The sequence below is a fragment of the Calidris pugnax genome, unplaced genomic scaffold, assembly GCF_001431845.1.
Source record: "Calidris pugnax isolate Ruff unplaced genomic scaffold, ASM143184v1 scaffold20, whole genome shotgun sequence".
Classification (NCBI taxonomy): Eukaryota; Metazoa; Chordata; class Aves; order Charadriiformes; family Scolopacidae; genus Calidris; species Calidris pugnax.
The window spans coordinates 24,925,004-24,951,779 of NW_015094510.1; positions in this window are offsets into that span (position 1 = coordinate 24,925,004).

Consider the following 26,776-nt stretch of genomic DNA (forward strand, 5'->3'; position numbering starts at 1 on the left):
TCAGTCTGGGTTGACTTAAACAAGAAAAATTGCCCCAAATTATGGTTCTGCTCAGCCTGGGATAGCTCGGTTCTTCTGCAGCTCAGCAACACCCCCACCTCTTTAGCATTTAAAAAAGTAGGTCAGTTCTGACATGAAAACAGCCCGGAAAAAGCTGTAGTGATTTTCCACCAAACTGTCACAACTCAATGGCTGTCTTTTTCCTTCCCCGGTTTCTTTTTGCAGCTAAGACAGTCCCCTGGGTTTAACTCAAATGATCAAGTCAGTTGGGTCTTCCATTGCCCCCTGAAACTACAAGTATTCATTTTGTGAACATTTGCAGCTCGTTTGCTTCTCTGCCTCCATTTCGCCCCAGTGTGAATGGCCACCAAGAGGACTGGAACTCCCAGTTTGGGAGCCTCTGTCCCCGTGGGGCTCTCCCCCCGGCTCCACTTGGCACGGTGGCAGCTCCCGGGCAGCCGAGCCCAGCCTGAGCACTCGTGCCAGGGGTGGGGGTACTGCAGATGGATCTGATACCTGCAGGATTCCTCCTGCAGAGGTGTGAAGTTGTGCTGTCTCCTCTACCTGCTTTCACTGGAAGCTTACAGGAGATTTTTCCAATGGGACGACGGCACAGGTATAGTGTGTGTGCTTTTCGTGCGCCGACCTGATGAACCCTGATGGACCTGATGGCAAACTTGATGAACCCTACAAAAATTGCCTAAAAGAGAAGCAGTGGCTTGAGCCACCGACCTGATCTAAACCTCGAGCTACTCAGTGTTTGCTGCTATTTTCATCGATACCCCAGATAGCTGCTCCAGTGCGGGAAAGCTCTGTTTCTGGCTTTCTTTTTTTCTTTTTATATGGAAGAGGTACTGACAAAGAAAGAGTACAGAAAGGGAAAAGAAAAAAGGGAGGAAAGAGAGAGAGAGTCACTTCATACAGCTCTTCCAGATGGCAGATAGCCAAGCCCAGGCTCCTTCACGGAGGTGTAAATCCAGCATGTACTTCTTTCGGTCCGTGGAGTTACCCTTGATTTATGCTGGTGTGCGGGCAGCCCAGGCTGGCAACAGCGCAGGGTGAGTGCTCAGGGAACAGGGAGGTTGGATCAGGATTAGACAATAAGGCTGGCCTGAAAGGGGGGATTTATACACATTCCCATTGGGTTTGGGAGCTTGTGACGGGACTGGTGTTTTACACAGTGCCGTGGCCATTCCTCCTGAGCCAGCTGGGCTGGGATCTGCCTCTCACTTTGCTGTTGGAACAGACCTCTGTGGAAATCCTGTCTCCCTTTCAGGCGTGGGGATGTGGCGCCCAAAAAGCTTCCAGTGAGGGGACTCACACCACGGAGGGTTAAAGTGCTGTAATTTCCAAGGCAGTCCTGAGTTCATCCTTTTCTGAGGGCTGCACTGCTGCTCATTAGAAGCAATTAATCTCCAGTGCTGTGCTCTCCTGTCAGTTTGTGCTGCTGTCACAGGCCAACTCATCCATGAGGAAGCAGCCAGGCATCCCACGCTGACCGGTGTCCCCTCCGATGTCTCACTTTGCTCTCACCCCTCACAGGTGGTTTGAGTAAATATGTGCATGGACTATTAATGGCAGTCTCATCTGAGGCCCATGAATGAGGCGAAACATGGGCAGCTTCTGCTGCTGCTGCAAATTAGGTTTGTGATTGAATTAGGTGCAGCTTGAGCCATTCCCCAGCGCCCAGGAGCTCTGTAATCGCTCTGCAGGAGACAGCTAAAGAGGGATCAGCACACTGATTTGGGAAGTTTTCTCTGATAGTTCTTTTCCCTAACATTGGTGCCAATGATGTTAAATGATGTAAAAACATTGCCATACCTCTCCAGAGACACCTCTTTGTGGACAAATTGGCACCAATCTTTGGCATCCCTAAGACTGTAGGAGAAGGCATTGCTCAGCCAGGTGAGGGGATGGTTTTCAACAGCCTTCCACCACATACGTTATTCTTGGGCTTCTGTATAAACCCATTTTCCCTTCAGAGCTATGGCTGATGGCAGGGAGCTGGAGTTAAAGGCTTCATTGCTGGGTTTACAGGGTAGCAGTGTCTCTCCAAGCATTTCCCAGCAGTTGGGCTCCACATTGCAAGGCAGCTGTTAGCAAACATCTGAGGTAGTAGGACTACGTCTAACTTTTTCTCTCTCATCTACTGCATGATCACCTGTGACTCAAACCCCAGTCAGAGACCACAAACATCACCTGAGACATTCCAGTTATCTCAGTTCTCTGGAACAACCCAGAAACTCCCCTCAAAACATGTGGAAGACCCTGAAACTATCATCTGGAAAAAGGCCAAAGCTACATACCCTGGGTCAAAAAGGTTGATGATATCTCATAAAAATGCATGTCTATATTAAAGCTCACACCACCTGCCCCACCAGGGACCCTGGGCACTGCTTGCTTTGCTTGTCAGCCATGACTTCCATTTCTCATTCTCACCAAGCTAACTTGTTTCTCCTTTTTCCTTAAAGCTTCCATTCACCCAGGTTGCGAGTCGTTGAAGAGCAACTGCATTCAATAGATAGAAAGATGACAAAAAAGAGGTATTAGGACCCTGTTGTATGATAAAGGCACTTTACCAGCATTAGAAATCTGGCTGGATGTGGCCTGTGGAGAACCTCTGCTGGGCACAGGAGCTGCACAGGAGCAACCTGAGGGAGGTGACTCTGTAGCTCTTGGCATAACCATGCCTGATGTAACCTCTTGGAGTGGTAACCCTTAGACCTGTACCTACACAACTCTAGTTGGTCCTACATATACACATCTACTGGTGCTCTTACCTGTTTTTAAGTTATGAGGCATTTCAAGTGGATTTGTGAGACAATTTCACGTTATTCTTGGAAAACTTCTTGCAATTCTTATATAGCCCGGAGGGTTGCAGTGGGGATTTCTACTGCAGTCTGTGCTGTTTCCACTCTGCTCCTCCTGAAACCACCACCCCGGTGGTGGGTGCCAGGGCCCCTGGGAGTCCTGTAGCTCTGACACCCATCCTTTTGCTGCCTCCCTCCTGCTGGCAGAGCAGTTCACCTGGCTGCTCACCGATGCCGTGAGGGTGGAACGCGCTGCTGGCCTGCCATGCTGGCCTGTCACACTGCCCTGTCACACACTGCCCTGTCACGCTGCCGGCGCCCACTGGCCGCTCAGGAGCTGAGCTCTGCTCCTGCTCCTGTCTCTGAGGCTAGGAAGAAGAGCACACAAGCCACCATGTCTCCTGCAGGTCAAAGGCAGCAAAATATCCTTTCCTATAAAACTGTTTTGACTTGTGGCTGACGGGCCCAACGTGTTCAAGGCACTGAAAAGGTTGGTTAATGTAAGTGTTGCTGCAGAGTGCAGGCTGCACCCCAAGCCCAAGAGGAGGTGCCAGGGAAGGGTTTTGGCAGCATCTCCTTCCTCCCCTGCAGCCGGTGAGCCCAGGAGCCGAACCCCAGGAGCTGACCCTGGCAGCTGGCATGGCAGGAGGGACAGCAGACTTCTGCATGCAAGCTGCCATCTCCTCGCCTCGCTAAGCCGGTCGGGTCCCTGGTGCACAGTCCAACGGCGCTGCCTTCTCCTGCTGCTGCCAGAACCCCGCAACAATCCTGCACCCAGGCACTCGCACAGAGTCACAGAATCTTCATGATTTGAAGGGACCTTTGAGATCATTGAGTCCAACCACACAAAAACACCAAACCAAAACAAACAAAAAAAACCCCAAACAAACAAAAATCCAAACCACAAACAGACACAAACCAACAACCCCAGGCACTAGAGCATGCCCTAAAATGCCATGTCTACACGTTTCTTAAATACCTCCAGGGATGGCTACTCCAGCACCTCCCTGGGCAGGCTGTTCCAGTGTCTGACCGCTCTCTCAGTAAAGTAATTCTTCCAAATATCTAATCTAAACCTCCCCTGCTCCAACTTAAGACCATTTCCTCTGGTCCTGTCATTATTCCATCGGGAGAAGAAGCCAACACCCACCTCTCTACAATCTCCTTTCAGGTAGTTGTAGAGGGCAATGAGGTCCCCCCTCAGCCTCCTCTTCTCCAAACTAAATGTGCCCAGTTCCCTCAGCCTCTCCTCATAGGACTTGTTCTCTAATACTTGTCTATGCCACGATTCGCCAGCTTCTCCGGAGAACACTGTGGGGGACAGTGTCAAAGGCCTTACCAAAGTCCAGGTAGACAATGTCCACATCCTTCCCAGCATCAAGAAGGCAGGTCACATGGTCATAGAAAGAGATCAAATTGGTTAAGCAGGTCTCCATTCCCTCTGCAGCTCCAAGGGGCATACGCAGGGGAAGAGACACCCACCAGGGTGGGGGGAGAAGGAGTTCAAAGGCTGCAGAAAGAGGTGTGAATTAATAATGGATTTCACAATGGGGAAAAAGAATTTTTGAATGGGGAAAAACACACTAATTGAGTTAAACCCTTCTCAGTCTGGAGCTCTTCTGCCTGCCAGGTGGCTATATTCCCACTCCTGCAGTTTGTACACAGGTAGCAGTCCCATGCAGCATCTTTTGTGTTTAGGATCAGGAATTACTGTTTTCTCCCAGTATTGAACATGGGCCTGGGAAGAGGCTGAATCTTCCCAGCTGAATCTTCCCTCATTCTTTTTTTAAATTAATGCAGCTGCCATTATCGCCCAACTGGAATGACTCATGACACTCTCCAGTTGTCCCTCGCGATGTCTGGCGAAGTGTGGGATGATTCACCATGATCCTGCCTGGTTGTTTGCGCTTTGCAGGCCTCACAGAGGAATAGGTAGCCCAGGTGTGCAGAGGGGGCTAAACCCTTTCTCGGGGGAGAGCTTCCACTCCATGCCCACTCCTCTGCCAAGAGCACCTCATGGGTGGGAAAGGCTCCACTGGGGGCGTTTGCAAGGGTGGCCAAGTGTTGAGCCTCACTGTGCTGATCTCTCTGCCTGGCTGCTGTGCAGAGCTGTGGCTTCTTCCATTGTGCTGGGGGGAAGCCACCCTGCCTTGCTACAGGCAGTGTTTGCACTGTCAAGGATGCAATGCAGGAGCAGGAGGTTGGAGGATGGGAAGGGGAAGCCGTTGGGTGGGGGAAATACAACTATTTACTTGTTCTCTGCTACTAAGTCTGCTCAGGTGCTATGTCCCTCCAAGAAGAGTCTGACTGAATCAGTGGGTTACGATTAGGAGTCAATTGTAATGCCAATGAAACAGAATAGAGCTTTCTGGTGGTACCCCAGGCACTACCTCTCCTTGGCTTGCAGGAGTACAGATTTTACCTGATGTCTATGTTGGGCCAAATTCTTCTCTGAAGACGTTTGTCCAATTATTCCCCAGACCACATGATCTCCTTTTTTTTTTGTTTGTGGGGTTTTTTTCCCCCTATCAACTTTGCAGGCTTCTGACAGGTGTTGCACTTGTCTGGGATTTTTCTTTTGCTCATCAGGTCCTGGATCATTTGGTTTTGGAGTGGTGAAGAGCTGGAATGAGCCTGCTGTGGACAGACTGCCGTGTGCGGTGCTCGGGGCTGTAGACTTGCCTGAAAAACAAAAAACAGTGGAGAAATAAGGGTAGCTTGGCCATTTTCTGTTGATTTCCATTATAAAGGAGCACCATAGGCCATGGCAGTATTACAGTGATGTAACCCAGCCCTGTACCCACAGGCAGAATTTAGCCCTCTGTATCCCGGCACAGGAGGTGGAAGGAAGCCAGGGAAGTAGGTCCCTTAGGGTGAGTGCATTAACTTGATGTTTTTGGGATATAATTCTCAAAGTCAAAATGCGTGAACAGAGATTTTACATTAAAATCTATTATTTCCTCTGAATTCTCTTCTTTTGTGCCTTCTGCATGCAAGCTTTTCTTAGTCATTTGCTACACAGCATTTTGCAGCGTGTCTTTTGTGTAGTGGTCCTTTCAGCTGTCATGCTCTGATCACGTTCAGCCTAGATGTATAGAGCATTTATTGTTTGCTTTGTTTTGAGTTTTTTAATGAACGTTTCATTTAATATTCAGCCTTACTTGCCATTTGTCAGCAAGATCAACATCCTGTTGAATTTCACTCAGAGCAACCTTAGTGCATCGGTTATTGGTCCATGTCTCGTTTCATCAATAGTTGCAAATAGGCTACAAGACAGCCTCTGTCAGTCGTGTATAACTGTGAAGACAACAGAGATCTAAATACAGACCATAGTGGAAATTACCTTTTTTTTCCCCTTTCCTTTTCTCTGACCCATTTTTCCCCCATATCTCATCTCTAGTAAATGTCTTGAGCTCCATCTAAGGGTGTCCTGTCAAGGGGAAAAGGGAATTATGTTTGCTTTCTTCCCTTGTTTATGCTGGATGGAGCAGGGCTAAAAGGTTTTCCCCTCTTTGTCCAATAACGTTCTTTTGCTTTCTTTCTGTAATAACTCCAGGGTTTGTTCTAACAGACTTTCTGGATAACTGGAGTAATACAGATAAATACGAAAACTGCTTCACTGAGAGGAGTAATAATTTTTCATTAAGACTGTTAAAGTCCTTTGGAGTTTTTTATTCTCTTTCATTGAAATGCCTAAAAATATGTGGGAGAAAATATAGTCTTGTTAAATGATTGGATAATCCAGCCATCTAAGCTAAGAGATGGGCAACCACTATCTGCGACATCCTGCAAATTCTTCACCAAAAATAGGGAAAGCCAGAGTTGACATTTTACATACATTTTTCTTTCAGAGCCATAAGAAGCAGTCCCAATCCTCTTATGCCTTGTTTTTATATAGAAATAAAAGCACGAGCAAGAGCATAAGCCAATTTTTTTGTTGTTTTCCTTGGTACGTCACTGCTAACAGAGCGTTTTTTGAAATCCCAGCAACTGCTACTAATCCTGACCTGATTTGAAGTCTTTTCAAAGCACACAAATAAAACCAGGTCGACAAGGGTCAGCTCAGAGACTGGTTTGCCTTCATTTATCTCAACTGGGACTGCCACAGGGGCAGGAGAAGCTCCACCATGCCGATCAGCTAGCAGTGCTCCTATCCTACTTTATTACTCTGGAGCAGCAACATCAAATCCTATAAATTTCCTGTGATTGCTGGTGGCTTGGCAATGGCAGTAGCAATTGCTGTATGTGAACACTGACCTCCATAAGCACTTTTCTCCTTCTCTTTCCCTCTTAGTATTTTCTTAAGATTCCTCTTTCCAATATCCATGTGTGCCTTTGGTGTCTGCAGCACTGACCTTCCCTAGTATTTGTTTCTTCTTCTGCACGTTCCTGCCTGGAATTGAAGAGCGGTATTGAAAGTATTTAAAAAGCTCCAGGAAAGGGCTTCACTTTTGCTACAGAGGCTGTAAATTTGCCATATTTCTCCCAGATCACAGTAGGGCTCCAGACCGATTTGTTGTCAGTTATTTTGGCAGGATCGATAACTCTGGGAGAGGAGGTCAGAATGGGTAAATAAACTGTCATTAAGTACAGTAATAAACACCCTGGTTATAAACTCCCCTCTCATACATACATATTCCATTTTCTGCAGAGTTTGTCATTTAAACATGAGGCATGCTCTATTTGGATAGGAAGTTGGGAATGATGTGGAATGAGAAAGAAGGACGACCAAGGCACAGTTCATGACAATGATTAATTTAACAACTTGTGCTTGTGTGGATGTGTTTCAGGAGTTTGTTGTGTCAAAAACCCCCTATTTCGAGTACTCTGGGGACACTGATAAAGTTTTATTGTTCTTCCCAATCCTTGTCTCTAAACTCAGAGTTATTTTTTTTAAATAATAATGAATATCAGTATCCTATGATCTGCTCTCTCTACCACTCCTGTAATTCACACCTGGGTCCTTCCTTGGAATTAAGTGCTCCCAGTATTGTTACCGCCTCCCCTCTGCAAATCATCCCTTTCACAAAGGCTCTTCTCTTGAACTAGAGAAAAGAGATTTCCTCCCTAAAAGACCAGAATTTTATCCTTATCAGAGAGCTTTTACTACTGTGTAATACACAGCAATCATCTAATATCTGTCTTGTTTATCCATAAAAGGAAAGCATTAATATCCCCATCTGTCAAAGATTACATGTAAACATTCATTCCTCCCAGGATGTGATGGTGATCCACATTCCCTTTCGTATAAGCGCTGCTGCTTCTTCTGTCCTCATGCCTGACCCAGGGCAGCAGCCTTGAAGAGCATTCTACAAGATATTCACACTCTACTGATTTATTCTCACACAAAGGTAGATACATACATAAACATATACTAGAATAGGGGTTTCCACAAGTCATCATGTACTCAGTATCCAAGTAATATTTTAGCGCCATAAAAGGAAATCTGATTTTAAGGAATTGCAATAATTTCAAACTCTGGGGCTGTTTTCCAGCAAACAGATGACATGCCTGCAGCCTTGTGCTGTTTTCCCTGTACATTTCGGATTCTCTCAGCTCGAAACCTTGCTTCGTGAGTTTTCCATGATGATTGTCATTGGTCCATTAATTCTAGCAGCTCCAGGGTAAATTCTATCAGTGTCTTCCTGCAGCTACACAGTATTTGGTTTGTTCTCATCTACATAATCCATCTGTCCCCTGATCTGAGAGTTGTGTGCAGCCCAAGGTGCCAGGGAGCAGGGGCTCAGTGTGCTGCTCTGAAAGGCATGGGCAATAACCTTGTATAATTTCTGGTCTTTTTTCTTAGCATCTGATTAAATTAACGTGATTCTGTGCATGAGTCACGTAATGGGTGTCTGTTTAATGTACGGCTTCTCAGCTGTGGCGCCTGTTTCTGAGAGGTGATGGATATCAGTAAATGGAGTTACAGGTGCTTGTTTCATCTCAGGATCTCATTTGAAGTAGTGTGACGGTTCTTTGGTGTGGCCAAAAACCATGTGCAGTGCCTCTGTGCCCCTGAGCATGGGGTGGGGTCCAGCCCATGGGTGTCAGTCCACCTGGTTTCTTCATCCTGAGGTCTTCAGCAGCAGCTAAACTGGAGGGAACCATCAGCTCAGACAGGGACACCTCCAAGGCAGAGAGTCCTGTGCAGGGGGATGCTGCAGGCAGGGTCACCAATGCAGCCTTCCTGGATCCAGCCTTCAGTAGCCTGGTCGTGGGAGCACTGGCAGTCCCACCAGACCTGCTCTGGTTCATGGGCTGAACTCCCCACTCAGATTTTCACATCAGATCTCACCTTAAGTACTGGAAAAAATTATTGTCGTGGTATGGTTTTCTTTATGTACAGTTTATTTTAGGTTTTTTTTCCCCAAGTAACCTTGATTTGCTTAGAATCTGCAAAAATCTGTGGTATCTGGTCCAGATGGGCTAGAAGACGTGACATCCGCCATCACTACCACAGCAACATCAGGCTCTGGCCTACTTGTGTCAGGCATTTAATCAGATGCTTACAGGGTTTGTGTCTGTGGATGTGTTTGCACAGTGGTAACTCTCCCCATGTTCCTCAGAGCCTGGTGCTGCTGGATTATTTTTTTTTTAAATCCAAATATCTTTTATTTTTTCTGATTTTTGGATGTTTTCATTCAGGTAGGTGTGGCTGTAGGAGGACAGAAGGCTAAGGACAAGCAGCATAACATGAGAGCATCCAGTATGTTGGATCTTAGGGAAAGATGCACAAAGATGTCCAGTACAATTATGCCTGGTGGACAAGCTTAAAGCTTCCCCTGCTAATATGCAACCTGCTGGTGCACTCTGTAAACAGCGATGCAGACAATGAGAGAGAGGATGTGTTCACTCATGAACTGACTACAACTATTTTTGCTTCCCGTTATCATTTTATGGCAGTTGTTTCTGCTTTAAAACTCTTCCAGCAAGGAGAAAATGGGTTTTTTTTCCAAAAATTATTTGTCTCCAGCACACTGTGCTTGAGCCAGCAGGCGTAACCCAGGGCTTCACAATCTTGTGTTTTGAGGAGATGGGAAAGACTCTGAGGCTGAGCTGTGTACCAAATGCGTGCAAACAGCTCACCTCCTTCCCCCCAGGCTTTCCCTCTCCTCAAGTGAGCATGATGCTGCCTCACCTAAAAAGCTTTGAAGTCTTTGCTCAGGAGTCACTCTGGAGTTGTTCTCTATTATTGAAATGACAGTTTTGTGTCGAAAATTTCCTTGCAACTCACTCTCCTGCCAGAGCAGGCATTACTGGTTGGTTCCCAGGTTTGTGCATTATCAAGGTCTGTGCTAACCTTGTCTCTTCACTGACTGCTTCAGCACTGCAGGGAAATGGATTTGAGAAGAGACCAGAAGAACTAGGACAGGAAACAACAACTGGGAAATAATAGCTTGTAAGTGAAGAAGGCCTCCAAGGAATCACAGGGACATGCTTGAACTAACTAACAACAGCAAAACACACCTGGCAATTAAGGAAAATGAAACACAGGTGAAATTTCATGTTGGGGATTCTCCTCCTGATGCCCACCCCTCCTGGGAGCAATCAGCCCTTGAAGCCATCTGCCCTGGAGAATCCCCAGCTTATAGTTTCCTAGCTACGAGACTCAGCAAGGGATTTGGTTTATAATCAAGCCTACAGTTTTCAATACCTTATTTATCCGTAAGTCTTTGAGTTTTTCTTGGTGGCAGGGAAACACTGCTCTGGCCTCTCCAAAACCTCCCTCCTGATGCTTGAGCCATGTATGTGAGGCCACATGGGGTCCATGCCCTTAGAATGTCAGTAGGGCTTCAAGATGTTAGTGGACTGCCTACCTCATGTGCCTCATAAGCAACAGAACTGCTGGTGCACAGCAGCAGGTCTACCTCTTTCACTCCCACGTCCTCAGGGACCAGCGTGGAGCACACCAGCCTATCAGATAACTGGGCTGATTTGGGGTAATTGGCTTGTCTGGTCTGGCTGCACACCTGACAGCAGGAGAATTTGAAGAAGAAAGACCCATCTATGTGTGTCACAAAATCACTGCAAGAGAGAAGACTGGCCTATTTCTAGAGGTGAAGAGGAAAAGTGATTTTGAAATTACAGGCTGGAGTCAAAACCTGGAACAGGTTGCCCAGAGAAGTTGTGGATGCCCCATCCCTGGAAGCGTTCAAGGCCAGGCTGGATGGGGCTTTGAGCAACCTTGTCTAGTAGGGAGGTGTCCCTGCCCATGGCAGGGGGGTTGGAACTGGGTGATCTTTAAGGTCCTTTCCAACCTGAACCAGTCTATGATTCTATGCAAAGGAGAAGTGCATGCAGTCCAGTGCTCTCTTCACTGGATGGTGTAGGTTCAGGGTAGACCCACACAGCCCCATGACAGACCCCATGACAGCCCCATGACAGATCCCAGTTCACATCACATAGGTATAATTTTAATCCCAGATGCACCTCCAGAGTAAGCCAACTGGTTCCTTCCAAGATGAAACCCACAATCAAGGGTTTGCATTCTTGCTTGACTCATCTACTCCCCTCAGCAGAAGACCTGCCCTGGGCAATATCACCCCATGGTGGCAAACCTAGCACAGGGCAGTACCCATTCATCAGGATCCTCTTTGCCTTCTCTGCACTCCCCGTTGGAGGACCGGACACCCCTAATTCTTCCCTTCCCACTTTTCCCATGTCTCTAGGACATGTCACCTCTACTCTTCTTCTCCAGCCTTTCTTCGAAGGAGTGCCAGAGAGTCCTGCAAGGCACAGTGTTGGCACAAAGAGGCGAATGGGACCTGCCTGTATCCTATCCCCCTCCCCACCGCCGTGGGCACATTTTGGCACTACAAGGTGGGGGGTGGATCCTGAGACACAGCAGGGCCAGCCCCCGGCAGGGATGGGGACAGAAGGGAGCACAAGGAGAGAGCTGCTGCTGATACATTGGCAGTAGCTCTCAGCTAATAATACGGTTGGTTTTAAGCATTTTATATGTTTAGGACTATGATGTTTACCACAGCGCTGATACATTCCCCATCACTAAGGATAAAAGCATTGCCACAGCTTGAGATCACTGTGTTTGTAGGTGTATTACCCTGTATGGGACTTCTGCATTTTTAGGATGGCTGTGCTAATGTCTTTGGGTCCACCTACCCAAATTCAAGTTCCACTGCTGAACCACACGCTTGCTGGACTTGCTGGAGCCAACACCACGCGACATGACCAGTGCCTGTCTTTGTGCTTTGATTTTAGGAACTCTCATTACCACAGGGAAAACAGATGCTTCCCATCCAGACTAATCAGGGAAGAAGTTTCACCCAGGGGATGCATCTGTTTAAATATAGTTTAAATGTAATCAAATTGGTCAAGTTTGAGGACCAGCAGAGCTCTGCCACGAGGGACAAAACAAAGGGACGGAATACAAATTTTAAAATCTGTGCTCACACATGATTCTGGGCACTGTGCTGTGCACTTCACTACAGACTGAAATACCCGTAGGATAAAACAGCAGCTGGGATTAAAACAAAGCTGGCATCAGTCCAAAGTACCAGTAAATCACGTGGGATTATTGCTTTGCTAGAGATTTTACTGGTGTAGAAAGAAAAGAAAGTAGACACTGATTTCTGCTAAACAAAGGAGTTAAGAGGAATCTCCAGCAAAACTAAGCCCTTGTCCTGCAAAATCTCTATCCAGTTCTTAACCCTAAAATTAACAATATATGAAACTCTAAAGCCACTGTTTCCAAGCAGGATTGGGCTTGACAAGGGATAAACCAATTCATAAGGGATTATTTACTCCATAAAATTTATAATATGACATGCAAAGGGTTGGAAAAAAATCAAATGTGAATAGACTTTTTATCTACAAAATTTTCCTTTTCTGCTTATACAAATTCTAAATGGGAACACAAAAGTGAGCATTTGATGTGTCAGAAGAAAAAGGCAGAAGAGGTCAGGAGGAAGGAACACATGGTAAAAAAAAAGATATAAAACAGAGCCTTAAAAATACACTGAAACAGAAGTGTCAGAACAGTCCCTAAAATAACCTGGCTGATGGGTATGATGAGTGATACAGAACAGTGCTTGCTGTAACCGGGTGTCCAGGTGAAGCATCCCCTTTTAACCACATTCCCCAGGAGGCTCCAGGCTGGACCACTTGCTAGAAACCAGCCACAGCTCACAGCCGGTACCGTATGACAACAGATGTTTACCAGCATCCTCCAAGAAATGAATTTGTGCAAACCAAACTCCCAGCAAACACATCGTGATTCCCCAACAGCACCAAATCAGTGGGAAGACCGGGTTTTGTCATGGAGAACAGGACTGGAGAGCCATTAGAAGTGGACCAGCGCTGTCTCCCTCCACATCAGTGAGAGGGCTGACTGGACCCTGCTGGATGTCTGATGTGCTGCCTCGTCTCACTGCTGACGCTGGAATGACTTTATTGAGAACTGGAACTAATTATTTTAGAAATTAAAACTAAACCATACCCACTTATCTCCATCTACCTTTGCAATGGCAAACTCTATGTTTTAGAGGTTATTAGGAAATCAGTTCTTCTACAAGTTTCTGGTCACAGCTGCGGTTGAATATGCCTTGGGCTTTGCTTTGCTGAGAAGCACCGATTAATCCCATGCTACTCTTTCCAAGGCTCCAGCACAAACGAGTTCAAAGGAAAGTGTTAGTGCAGACTGCACTGAACCTTGCATTAATTGAGCTCACTGCAAGGCAGGTGTATATGAAGTGGCTGCAAGTCAAGTATCACTTAAGGAGGGGAATGTGAGTATTCTGGGCTGAGAGTTGGTCATGACCCAAATCTGGCAGTTTACAACACATGCCACAGCCTCTGGCCTGGATCTTTGCTGAACTCATCGCCTAACGTCTTCTTAGAGCCAAAGTACCAGGAATTCAAATATCTGAGTAGAACATGGGAAATGGGTGCTGTGAAAGCCTGCATCGATATTGCTGTAGTGTCTAATTGTGAAGGATACTTCAAAGTCATGCCATTCACGTGAAGTTCACACTAACCATATCTATCTTAAGATTTCATATCATCGCTTATCATGCCATCTGAGCCCTATACAGTCAATACTACTTGGAAACTATTAAATATGCATAATTAATCCGTGGACTTTTCCTCTCCCTGTGGTAGTAGGGTTTCAATTTTTCAGCTTTTTTTCTTCTCCTCTTTTAAATCCCTCTCTGTGTGGTGAGCTGGTTTTGCTGTGTAGTTATGCTCGCAATGAAGAAAAAGCTTTTGAGTGTGGTTGATGATCAGCAACTACAATTCACAGTTTCTTGTTCAACAACCCAACCCTTGACCACTAAGGTAAATTCATATTGTAATGACTAATAAAAAGAATAGAAACAGAGGGCATTAGACTCTCTCTTTCTTTGTAGCTTCTTGCTTCTATTGAAGTGGATCTAACCAAGAAGATTCAGAATGAAATTCAGGTCCTGCGTTTTGCATCTTGGAGTCTCTGGAGCGTATGAATGCATTTCATGCAGCCACGGTTCCCTTTGATAAATATCCTCTGCAAGTAAAAGGCATGTATCTGTAATCCTACTCTGTTTTATCACCGATGTAATGACATTTACTGGAAAGCACATTAGGCAAAAATAGTCCGGGCTAACTTCATCTTTCAAAAATCTGCAATTTAACCGGCATGTCAGAAGATGGCAGCAGTAAAGCACAATTAGGGCCTTTTTTGTCCACAGGCTCTCGTTTCAAACCATGTTTTTGTTCCAAAAAGAGGCAGACTTTTTAAAAGGTGTCATTTTTAACAGTGGTATCAAATATGAAAGGCATCCTTTCAGTAAATATGAAGGCATGACTGCCTTTCATCCTAAAGGAAAGCAGTACCAAGAGCAGAATATACCTTATCATATGCAAGCACACTTTAAGAAAAATCATGCTCTATTATCTTCAGAAAACTGTTAGTGTTCCATCTAATCCAAAAGAAAATACAATATACTTCTGAAAATGTCCATATATATAATTATCCTGTACGATGGGCATTTACTGAATTTCAAAGATAATTTCTTTTAAATAAAAAAGTTCTATTTGTATTGTGAGCATTTCTCACAGTGAAGACTACTTTTTAAAGCTCAGGAAAAGCAGAGAGAATCTGCAGTGGGAATATTCAGCTGATGAATGTTCAACAGCTTCACTCCACCTCGAAGGTCTTTGTCTGAGTCTGTCAGCTTCACCCATAGCGTAGCAGGGTGTCAGCTATCGAAGGACACAGTGATGCCAAGCGACAAAGTGTGTTTGATTGAGGCTGTTATTGCAGAAAGAAAAGCCAAGAAGCGAGGCATTGTCACCGACTCTGTGTCCCCTTCTGCAGTCATAACTTAATACGCTTACTCGACCATATTCTCAAAGTTTTCTATCTGACATGACTGTCAATACGCTTGCTGAGCTTTGGCGTGACAAGTCCTGCCCTTCTTCAAGTTCTGACCTAACCAGTTGCCTTACTTTGCTGTAGCCTTACGAATGTCATTGCATTTAACTCTCACTTCAGAGAGATTTGAGGCAATTCTATCTACTCTTCTCCATCACTTTAAGGGGACAGTCCTGGAAACACTCCTGTGTGATGCAAAACAGATGCTGGTTTTGACAGTGCGTGATATTGTCTGTGGTGTGAAACCAGTGCCATATGTCTATAGATGACAGTGTTTATCCCCTCAGCCATGTACCGCACACTCTTCACTTCAATGGGGATGACTTGCTCCAGGACGTCTTTCTGGAACTACTACTGAAGAACCAGATGCCTTTTTCTAGCTAGAGCTCCTCAAGTGCTCTGGTTGTGCAATGTGTCATTGCAGTGTGCCCTTCCCTTGAGAATGATGAACTCTGGACAGTTTCTTCTCCCTGAGCCAAGCTATATGCTTTTGTCTGACAGACAGGAATTGTATGTCTCCAGTTAACAGGTTCAGGAGTCCAAAAAATTTTTGGTTTTCACTGGATATTAAAAGAAAAAGTGTATATAATGCAAAAGATGACAATGTTGCCTTTATTTTGCAACATTCATTTCTTCCAACTTCATTCATGCCTGTGGCATGGAAATACCATGGCGTAGTCATGTAATAGTTTCCACAAGAAGTTATTTATCTTGTACAACACACTTCTGCTCCTCAGCCACTACCAATGAGTGTTTCTTAATTTCTTCAATGAGCCTGAGCAGATTGACACCAGTTGAAGACCAAATCCCATATGATTAACTGTGACAATAACCACAGCTAATATGGTTTTACCCTGTATACCTCTAGTAATCCATGTAAGACCTAAGTAATCTAGTAAAAATAATAATTTGTGAGGTGTCTGTCAGTTGTCAGAAAGGGAGAAGAACATCTGTGATTCCTCTGCCTATCTTAGTCTCAGGACTTCTAATGATCAGAGCTGCACCTTCCCACCACACACGGCTGCTTCAGAGTACAGCTATAAGTCACTGCTGTGCAGTTATTCATCCTGTATAACACAAACATGTAACCTGATTCATCACTGAGTTACTCCAGGGATATGACACTATGATTCAACTAATTTTGCAAAGATCTGCCAACAACTCACTTTAATGAAGATGCAATGGATCATGATGACACAAGCTATGAAAATTACCAGCATGGTTTGAGTAGACCATGCAAGAGAGAAAAAAGGCTGTTCAAAAGATGGTAATATCCTAAGTCCTGAGAACCAACTGGATTTCTAGCTGATTTTAAGAGGTATTTAAGAAAAAAAAAGTTTGCAATCAAAAAGATAAGTTTGGTCAGAGATGTGAAGACTTTCACGCTGTATTTTTTACAGGAATACAAGCCTAAGAATTCCTGTAATACAAATTTTCACAAAGCAAGAACATCTAAAGGTAATGAACACATCTATCCCCTCAGAGTTGAGGAGAAGGGAGTTTGTGAAATCAGAGTAGACAGCACTACAAATATAATTCAGTCACACATCTTCCTTCCTCTGCAAATGACTACAAGTAGGATTGAATGATCTCTCCTGTTTTGCTGTGTTTAAAAAAAAGCTTCAAATCATATTTTCTCAGTAAAGAGAGCTTTATGTAATACATGGTTGTTATCAGTAATAACAATTGAACTAATGCCTTCTTTCTTCCACTCAGACAGTGGGGCCAGACAATAAAGTAATCTGTCTCCCTTTTAATTTAATTGTGCCATGGGAATCATTGGTGCTCCTTGTAAAATCCCTGCGTAGAAGGAATATATATTGTTAAAAAAAATGAAACAAAATCCCTGTACACTGATGTTATCTTGATAATGCCTAAAAATCCATCTATGTGCCAACTTTCATTTCCTGATCAAATCACAATACGCAAACATTACCTATAAAAATGTCTGTAAAAACTTTGATAGAAAACCACTCAGTCACTCATGACACTAAGGAAATATATTAATGGGCTTTTCTTATGTGTCCAATCATAAAGTGATTTTCTTCACTATAGGTGGTTGCACTTCCATTGAGGTTCAAAATAGGAAATGGTTTAGCTACTCCATCTGAGGTATGGCAGATGTTCCCATATATTAAATGGATCCCAGTGCCCTCCAGAGAGAGTACTTTAGTCAGTACAATCTGGGGTGTATTACAACAGCTTAAACAAATCTTATTTATATTGATGTCCCTGTGGTACAATCAAAAGTTCAAGTTCATGGACAAATTGGCTTCTTGGTGTGTGTGCACCCAGTCTGTAAGGCTGTGATCCACCCAGATCCCTCTTGGTGCCGAGCCCCTGTATCTGCAAGTGCTGTGCTCGAGTCAGTGTTCCTTGTCTGGCCATGCAGGACAGAGTACACGCAGGAGGCTGCTATTTTGATTTCCCCAATTCCTTCTGTTTCCACAGCACATGCCCCTGCCCATTCCCCCAGTGATGCTACATGTGGAAACACCTGCAAACCTTTGCGTCGGTGCAGCTCCAGTGAGGCAGGGACTGTCTTTGAAGCAGAGTGGGATCAGCTCCCTTGGAGCCACACAAAACCTGAACTAGAAAAACCCTCAGACAACCTCCTTAGGAAGTCAGGCAATAAAAACTGAGCTTTGGGCATTAGTTTCAGGCTGAATTACTCTCACTATGGAAAAGAAAGCGATTTGAGATTCTTATCAATTATCAGACAATTATTGCAGACTACTAGTGGTGCAACTGGTTCGTTATTTCTACAAACATTGAGAAAAATGTCCTTAACACTGAGAGATACTATTGCAGAAACTTTATTTACTGGCACCGGACATGTGGGAAGAACTTCACCACCCACAGTCAAAGCTGGAGAGCAGCCGATGACATATAATCACGGCCTTAAGAAAGTATCTGTGGCAGGCACTTGATTACACAGTACAGTGCAGTGATTACAAGCCAAGGTACCCCCAGGTCAGAAACCTGAATTGGTGCTTTTTAAGCTTTAAGGATAGTTTAAAATATTAAAATGAGCCCATTTCTACATTCAGTATTTGGAAATAAACTCCATTTCTCCACATACGGCTAGAATTTCAAAGTGATAAGAATTTGCAAATGTAATCCTTACCTTGTTGCTCAGTGGGACATTAGCTACATGCTTACGTTACTCTCAATGGATAGACTTCTCCATAACATAGGGGAGAATATTATCATTGGTGGTAGCACAGACTCCACCTGCAAGGCCCGGAATATTGCGTTTTCCAGGTTTGCTTTGATTGGTTGGTTGGAATTGTGAAAATAGGATGTGACATCTGCCTGGGCTTGTGTGTGCAAAATAGCAGCTGTGTGAGATGTGATAGGCAATAATTGGCTGCCTGCAGAGTAAGAAAACACCCACGTAAATGACGTCTCTCTCTCTTCTAAAACATTAGGCAAGGAATCCTTTCAACAAGGGGCAGGCAGCCTCTCAGGAAAGAACTGTCAAATCTGCTTACATCATTGTGTCTCATTAAATTGGGAAATGCAACTCTTCTAATCATTAGTTCAGACAGCACTTCATCCCACCATCCATCAAGACGGTATTATTGTAGTGTGTTATTTGTGTCAGTGTTCACCATAGCAGAGATCCTGGAGATTCCCCCAAAACTCCTTTTTTTTCTTTTGCAGAAAGGCAGAGAAAGGATTTAAAATGAGGGATTCTTAGGAAAGAAATAGAGAATAACACAAAAAGCATCATTACATTGCCAAATAAATCCACAATGCACTTACATCTTGAATATTGTAGGCTCTTCAAGCCCTTCTGTCACAGAAAGTCAAGGAAGGAAACCAGAAGAGAGCAAAGGAAAGCTATCTCTCTTAGGAATTAGTATATCATCCAAGGGTCTTCAAAGTAGAAGAGAGACAACTTGGGGAGGGAGGGCAATGCCATATTAGTCTACAAAGTCTGAGTGACAGGAAGAGGGCAAGCAGGGAGTGTTATTCACCACTTCTCATAATTTGGAAATCATAGCTATAAAATTATCTTGTTATGTATGTTCAGCACTGTTGAATTCCAAACAAACAGTCAAAATTATGTCCTTTTCATATAACACATGGGCCAAATGGTGGAACTCATGCCATCAAGTATTTTGGATGCTGAATGATCAGTTCACCATGAGTTTGTAGAAAATGAAACCAATGACCACAAAAAAACTACTATTGCAACTGCTTGATGAGGAGTTTCTGTGGACTTCTGAAACCTGGAAGGCTCAATTGCAATGCATGTCCTGTTCTTACACTCTTCCTTAAACCCTGACTTCCTAAGAGCTAGCTGGAGCCTTATTGTGAGCCAGTAGATTTATTCTTACATTGTAGTGGCATACAGAGATTTTATTATTATTGCTATAACTGATAAAAACATGCAGTTTTCACTAGCATAAAAAAAAACCCTCAAAGAACCCTTTGCTTGGGACTGAAAAACAGTGTGGAGGTAGGATGAAATGGTATTAAAGTCAAGACGTTGGGTCAGTACCAAAGGCTGACAAGAAGTCAGGTTTTTTTCATGACCCAATTGTAGCTCAGATATGGAAACAACCCAACTGCCAATTTTTTAGTGAGACTACTGTGGCAGCTCCTGCTTTACTTGTAATGGCTCAAAATGTAATTATTTTTCTCCAGCTTCTCAGAGTATTCCTGAATTTTTTTTATATATTTTTTTTAATTATAGAACTGTAATGTTTTCCTTCTTTCGATCTGTAGCCCTCACCTGATTTCAACTTTCATATCAAAAACCTCAACTAACCCAGAATATAGAAGCATCTAAAAGATATATTTAAGAGAACAACCACGTCATATTTCAGTTTCCAACACCTTTCAGCTGTGATGCAAGGACAAGGCATTACAATGGCTGTGACTCCCTAGGTTGCTCCCATCTAGTGCCTTCATCCACTGGAGCTCTTTATAAGGATGCTTTGAGGCAAGGACCTTCTGAAGCCTATAAGCGATACTGCAGTAGAGTCCCAAGAAAAATAACATCTGAAAGTTGTCCTGAGTTCCCAAAAGCTTTGCTCCTCTTCAGCCAGGAGTGGCATCCTCTGAGATTTCAAGTCATTAAAGAAAAAGGAAAATACAAGTGATGCTGTCAGCAATGTGACCTTCACAGCTGCAAGTCCATTGGGAGTCAAAAGAAATTGTCTCCCTATAAAGGAAATATTGGACAGATAGGGACCACAGCAGCAGCTGGTTGGCCAAATCTAAATTCTGACAACTAAATGCCACAGACACCTGCCAGGTAGCTGATAAGCAGAAACATTACATTTGCACTGTTTTGGCACTCTTCAGGCCTCCATGGAGAGTATACCACTGGCATTTGACAACAGGCAAAACAAGGGGCTTTTAAAGTTGCAGTATTAAGAAAGGTGGGTGCTTTCATATTGCTGTGTCTTAGAATCATAAAATAGTTTGGGTTGGAAGGGACCTTTAAAGATCATCTAGTCCAACCTCCCCTGCACTGAGCAGGGACATCCTCACTGCCTATTTGCTTCAGCTGGCACAAAGCTTTGTATTTTAAATAATCAGCAGTGGTGTGATAATACAGTTAAATGAAAAACAGAAAAACATGCTTGTGAAGTACATAAAATGGGTATAAAATGGGATAGGATTTTTATTTTTATTGAAGAGGTTAGAGTTAACTAAGAGAAATGGTTTCTACACATAGTATCAGCTCGACACGTCTGGTCTACTAGTAATGTGCAAAGCAAAAAGGAAGATAAGAATAGAGAGCAATACAGAGAATGAAGGTTTCAGTATTTGTCCCAGTAAATGCCAGCCACAGCACTGGCTGCCACCTGGGCTGGCTGGTGGTTAGCATCAGCCACCATCCCACTGCCTGGCCTGGCAAAGGTCAGAATGAGCTGCCCAGTACCATGTGCTGGCTGAGGAACTGAGCTGGGCATCTGGCTTCCACATCCCCTTCTTATTGTGTGTCTGTCATCCCCAGAGGAGAAAAAGGAGGTTTGAAAGGAGGGTACCAGACAGGCTAGGAGCAATATGCACATCATCTGTGTCTTTAACATGTCTTCTACATTCCCCAAGACAACAGAAACAGCATACTCCATCCATCCACTGCTGGCTATCTATTCTGGCTTCTCTGATGGGATAACATCATGGGAAGTAGGGACCACTTACTGTGAGGGAAGGCATAAGGCTTCTCAAGGGAACTGGTGTGAGATGTGGCATGCGGCTATGTTGTGTTGGGGTGACAGGTGACTGTATCTCAGGAAGTGAGAAGCAATGGGATCTTGTACTTTTGGAAAATGGAGATATATAAGAAGAGAAAGGAAATATCAGGAAGTTGGGGGCACTGTACTTGGGGCAGAAAAAAATCGCTTTTGTCAGCTGAGGAACCCTGGACTGGCTCTTAGGTCTGCGGGAAATACAGGGAGAGTCTTTCATGCTCCTTACACAGTAATCTGAACAGCAAACATAAACTAAACTCTGAATCTAAAACCAATGATCTAATTAAATATGATGCTTAATATCAGAGACTTGTCTGGGGCTGTGTATCTTAGGAGGCACCTCAGTGCACTATGGTCTTGCAGTACTGAGGCAAGCTAATGAAGCAAGCTAGCGCAAAGCAACAGATAAGCAACAGAAAGCTCTTTGAGAAGGGTTTTGTGGACTTTTTTGTGTGAAATGTATTTTATATTATTCCGAAGTCACAGTCAACCATAAAGTTAATGCATTAAGAATACAGCGTGGGAGTTGTGACTGCAAAAGTCACTGCGTGGCACTGGGCACAGCCTCTTGCACGTCCTTTGTATTAGAAAACTGTGGTGATAACATCTCAACGGGCTATGGCAGGGTTTGATGTTAATGATTATACACTGTTTTGAAACTTTAGACTTGCTATAAAAGTACTGATGTGGGGGTCTGGGCCCACGTGCAATGAAATTAAGCTCTTGGTCTCACTGCCAGAGGGGAACCATAAAAACTGACCCATGAACCACTGGCAGTTTCTGAAGGAAAGGTGTAGGCTGCCATGAAAACTGCCCTATTCCTTCAGCTCCCCATCAGGTCGGGGCAGACCGGGGGTGCTACCTGGAAATACCTGTGTTAAACGTGCCTGCTCTACCCACACGCAGTAAACACAGGGTTTTTCCACTCCCTTCTTTCCAGCACAAAGTTCACTTGGGAAACAATAAAAAATAGGCAACAGAAAGTCCCTTTCCTGCAAGTGAATGCCATTGCTAAACTTGTACTCCCAACATGCAGGCCATGTGCATCAGCTCTCACAAGCAATGTGGGTCGGTGTAATGTGGGGATCATGCCAAATAGCCCCTACCTGGCCTCCCAGATGGGCATGTTATTTTTTCCTAGTTGAAAATGCTAGACTAAAATTTGGCAAGATGACAAAACAATCATACACAGGCTGGTAATGATGATATCACTGGGTGTCCTGTAGCTTTGAGTTATTAACAGCACAGCAAAATTCATTAGCATGTCAAAGCACCACAGCCCAGAATGCATAGAGACCGGCATAAAGAATTAGGGCATGAAAGACAGCTTATGTGGAGAGTCACCAGCAACGAAAAGAAGAGAATATTGTGCTCGGGGCAATTCTCATTCATCAGAGTCTTGTCAGTATGGTTAGAGACTACAGAATAAATGTGTCTAAACACATTTTGTTTGGCCAAACTAGAAAGCAAAGGTTATGAGGGTATCCTCCAGTTTTTCTATTCAGCAGATAAGTAGTCCTATACTACTTACAGGAGTCCTTTTCTCCACCTCATCAGCAACTTCCTCTCTGCTGTATGGTACACGATGCCGCACCTTACAGTAAAAGGTATAGGAATTGATCCATTTTCTGTCCCTCTAAATTGATGTATTTATACTACCAGGCAGTGTAAATCCCTGCAGCCTCCCTGAAGTCATCAGAGCAGTGTTGGTTTAGAGTGTTAGGTCTCCAAAGTCACATGTGGTCTTGCTACAATCTGCCAAGCACTGCCAAGCTGGTTCAGTAACTCTACAGGGGATTTTGAGAATATTCTTCTGCAATGGCTAGTGGTGTTGATAATTAACTAGACAACAGTCCCTCTGAGTTACTGGTCTGTCAAGGGTCTTTTCAGTGCAGGGGTGTGCTCACGTGCTATATACAATGTTTTCCAGGCAAGACATAAAACTGATTTTGCATTTACAGTAACTGTTCCATGAGGAAGTGTAATGCTAATGAAGTCTGGTGTCCTACTTACATCCCAAACTGGAAAATTGCCACTCTGCCTGTTTGAAGGTTTGTTTACTTACAGAACTGCACAGGTTCTTTTTGAGCCCTACGCAATTGCACATTGTTGCTGGGTGTAGTTAGCTGCTTTCTTTTTCCCCAGTCCGATGGCAACCCTGTCTCCCATCGGGGGTTGAGAATAGGGTACATCCTGCTTTAAAACTTGAGAAGTACCTCTGAATTCAGGTTGCATGGCTTTGGCAGCACTACCATTTTTATCTGTGCAAGGTAACATGAAGTGAGAGATTGTTTTACTGACATTAATGTTCAGTGGAACTGGAGCAGGCCAGAATGAAAAATGGATGTTAGTTAACTAGCAGGTGTTAGGTATGAGTAATGAAAGAAATGTGGGAGGCAAACTTTGCCCACTCACTTTGTGTAATACTTGTATCTCTGCAAAGAATGGCCTCTTTGTGCAGGCATAAGCCTTGCATTCATTTCTTGCTCTGATCTTATCTAGAGAATTTGAGTGACCCTGATATGCCATTAAATTTGGGTCTCTATACACTGAACTACTCCTTCCGTTTTTAATTCATGTCTTGGCATTATTGGTCAGCCCATTTTTCTCCTCCACAGATAGATCAACACCCTGTAATATCCCTGGGCTAATTTTGTGTGTAAGTCATAATACAAAGCAAACGTGATTTGGGAATAACAATCACAGCTTTTGAAATGGAGCATACCGTAATGTGATCACACGTGTGGTCAGACATACGCTGCTCTGAGTCTGCAGTACCCTCAGAGGTTCAGAATTTTCTTTTAAAGATACAAACACTGTCTGTCTATAGCCTACCTATAGTCTATAGACCATCAATATTCCAAATACCATCTACCTATAGTCCACCATACAATACTTGTAATTTACTTCTGCAATGCACACTTCGCAGTGAAGCAGAACCATGATTCTCAACTATTTGGGTAGATATGCCAAGAAAGAAACAGTTCAGACCTTTTCAGTGCCAGTGTATGTTGTTAGATATAGCACATTTTAAGACCAGAAATCATCATTCAATATTATCTTCTGCATTACACAAACTACAGCACTCTTCCAGGATTTAACTTATTCAAATGCTAAGTTACTCATTTTGTTAAAAACTGCTGTTTATTGTTAGTCTGACTTCTTTTGAGCCAGCTATTCAGTCTTCCTTTTTTTTTTTTATATTATATTTTAAAGCTCTCCACTGCTGGAAAACTTTGCTGCATAAACTTGTAGGACCGTGAGCAAGCCATCTTGTCAGTAAACCAAGCAGAAAGAGTGCTGATTACAAAATATGGTTGTTTTTTTCAGGTGACTAATCATCTGTGTATGTCTTTCTCAATTCCTTCCAGTTTTTGAACATTGTTTTTGAGGGGGGGATTCAGAACAGAGCTTAGAATTCAGGTACTTGCTTCCTCATTGCCCTACATGTTTCCCTACTCATTCATGGTATTTTACTGCTTTTGTGTCCAGCCACATGTACATTAGCAACAGCATCACCCTGAGACCTACTGTGAGATGGTAAGTAACCACTATTCACAGAATCACAGAAAAGCTGTGGTTGGAAGGCCCTTCTGGAGATTGCCTCGTCCAGCCCCAAAACAGGGTCAACTCCGGCAGGTTGTTCAGGGCTGCATCCAGGGTTTTGAATATCTCCAAGGATTGGGATTCCTCAGCTTCTTGGGGCAACCAGTTCCAGGGTTTGATCACCTTCCATTAAAAAAAGGGTTTTCACATGTTTAAATGAAAATTTTGGAGCCAGTGTTTTTTCAGTGGTGCCCAGTGACAGGACAAGAGGAAATGGGCACAAACTTGAACATAAGAAGTTCCATCTAAACATGAGGAGGAACTTCTTCACTTTAAGGGTGACAGAGCACTGGAACAGGCTGCCCAGAGAGGTGGTGGAGTCTCCTTTTCTGGAGACATTCAAAACCTGCCTGGACAAGTTCCTGTGCAACCTGCTCTAGGTGGACCTGCTCTGGCAGGGGGGTTGGACTAGATGATCTCCAACCCCATATCATTCTGTGATTCCTTTATTCTCATTCTCTCATCTCTTACATGAACTATTTGTTCTTAGATGAATGGCTTTCCCTTTGACTTAGCTAAAATGCATTTCAGTGATCTTCTAAATATGATTAGAAGCCCAGATAAACTTCTGTGTTCCTCTCATCAAGCAGTCCTGCTGCGCGCCGTTCTAGCGAGCGGGAAAGAATGACGCACCAATTTGATGCAAGTTCAAATCCAACTTTATTAAACCGGCTGCATTCTTATATATTCTGTTTGTTCTCCTGTACACGCGATCACGCTCCAAGCACGCAAGATAGAGCAAGCTTGATTGGGCATTGTCCCCGCGCCCTTAGTCCTTAAGTGATTGGTTAGTCTAAAAAGAGGCCATATGCGTATGATTCTTGTTATCAGCATTTTCCCATCCGCATTTTCTTACTTTTCTGCTAACTTAAATTGCAACTGTATCCTTTAGTTTAGCTCATGGCCTTGGTTCACAAAACCTGGTATTCATTCAGTATCGCTAAGGCCCCAACACAGTCCATGTTAAAACTGAATACATGGCAGTAATCTGATGTACTGCAGTTAAATAAAGAGGCTCAGATTAATCAGAGGGATCCAACAGTCACCATCCTTAAGTTCAGCAATAAGCAACATTTGAACTAGTAAAATTATTTAGAACTTTGTGTTCTCTTTTTTTTCTATTTGTTTTCCTAGCTTATTCTCAGATGCCACAATACCTTAGGTTTAGCCATTGACATGACTGCTTTATCTAATTTAGATCAATACACTTGTACAACACCATTCTCTCCATTTTCATAACATATGTGGGAATATATGAATAAAAACACATGATAAGATGTTCTATTTATTTATAATTCTAACATTCATTTATGTTCCCCATTATTCCTTTGTTGGTTGTTATAGTTGTCATAATTAATTCCTTTATTAGTCTCTCACATAGATTTAAAGTGGTGTTTGCATTCCAACAGGTAAGACTCAACATGAGTTTTCAGACTGTATCTGTCTTTCAGACCATGCTTTACAGGAAAAATGGGCCATTACTCTGAAACACAGAAATAAAATAAACACCCACACTGAATATTCTCCTAGAGAATCATGAGAATGTTTCCAAAAAAGGTGTCTTTTATAATATGTAGATTTAAAGTGCTGCTAATAATGTCAGAAAAAGAAAACTTCAAAGTACCTCATGGCTTCCACTGACAGAAATGAAAAACTGCTGGCTTCATTGACAGAAAGGACAAACTTCAAAGTGGATAGTCATCTTCAAAAGCGCGGAATGAGCCAGATGGTCCCAATGTACCTGGGCTGCGAATGAAGAGAATCGGCATGTTTCC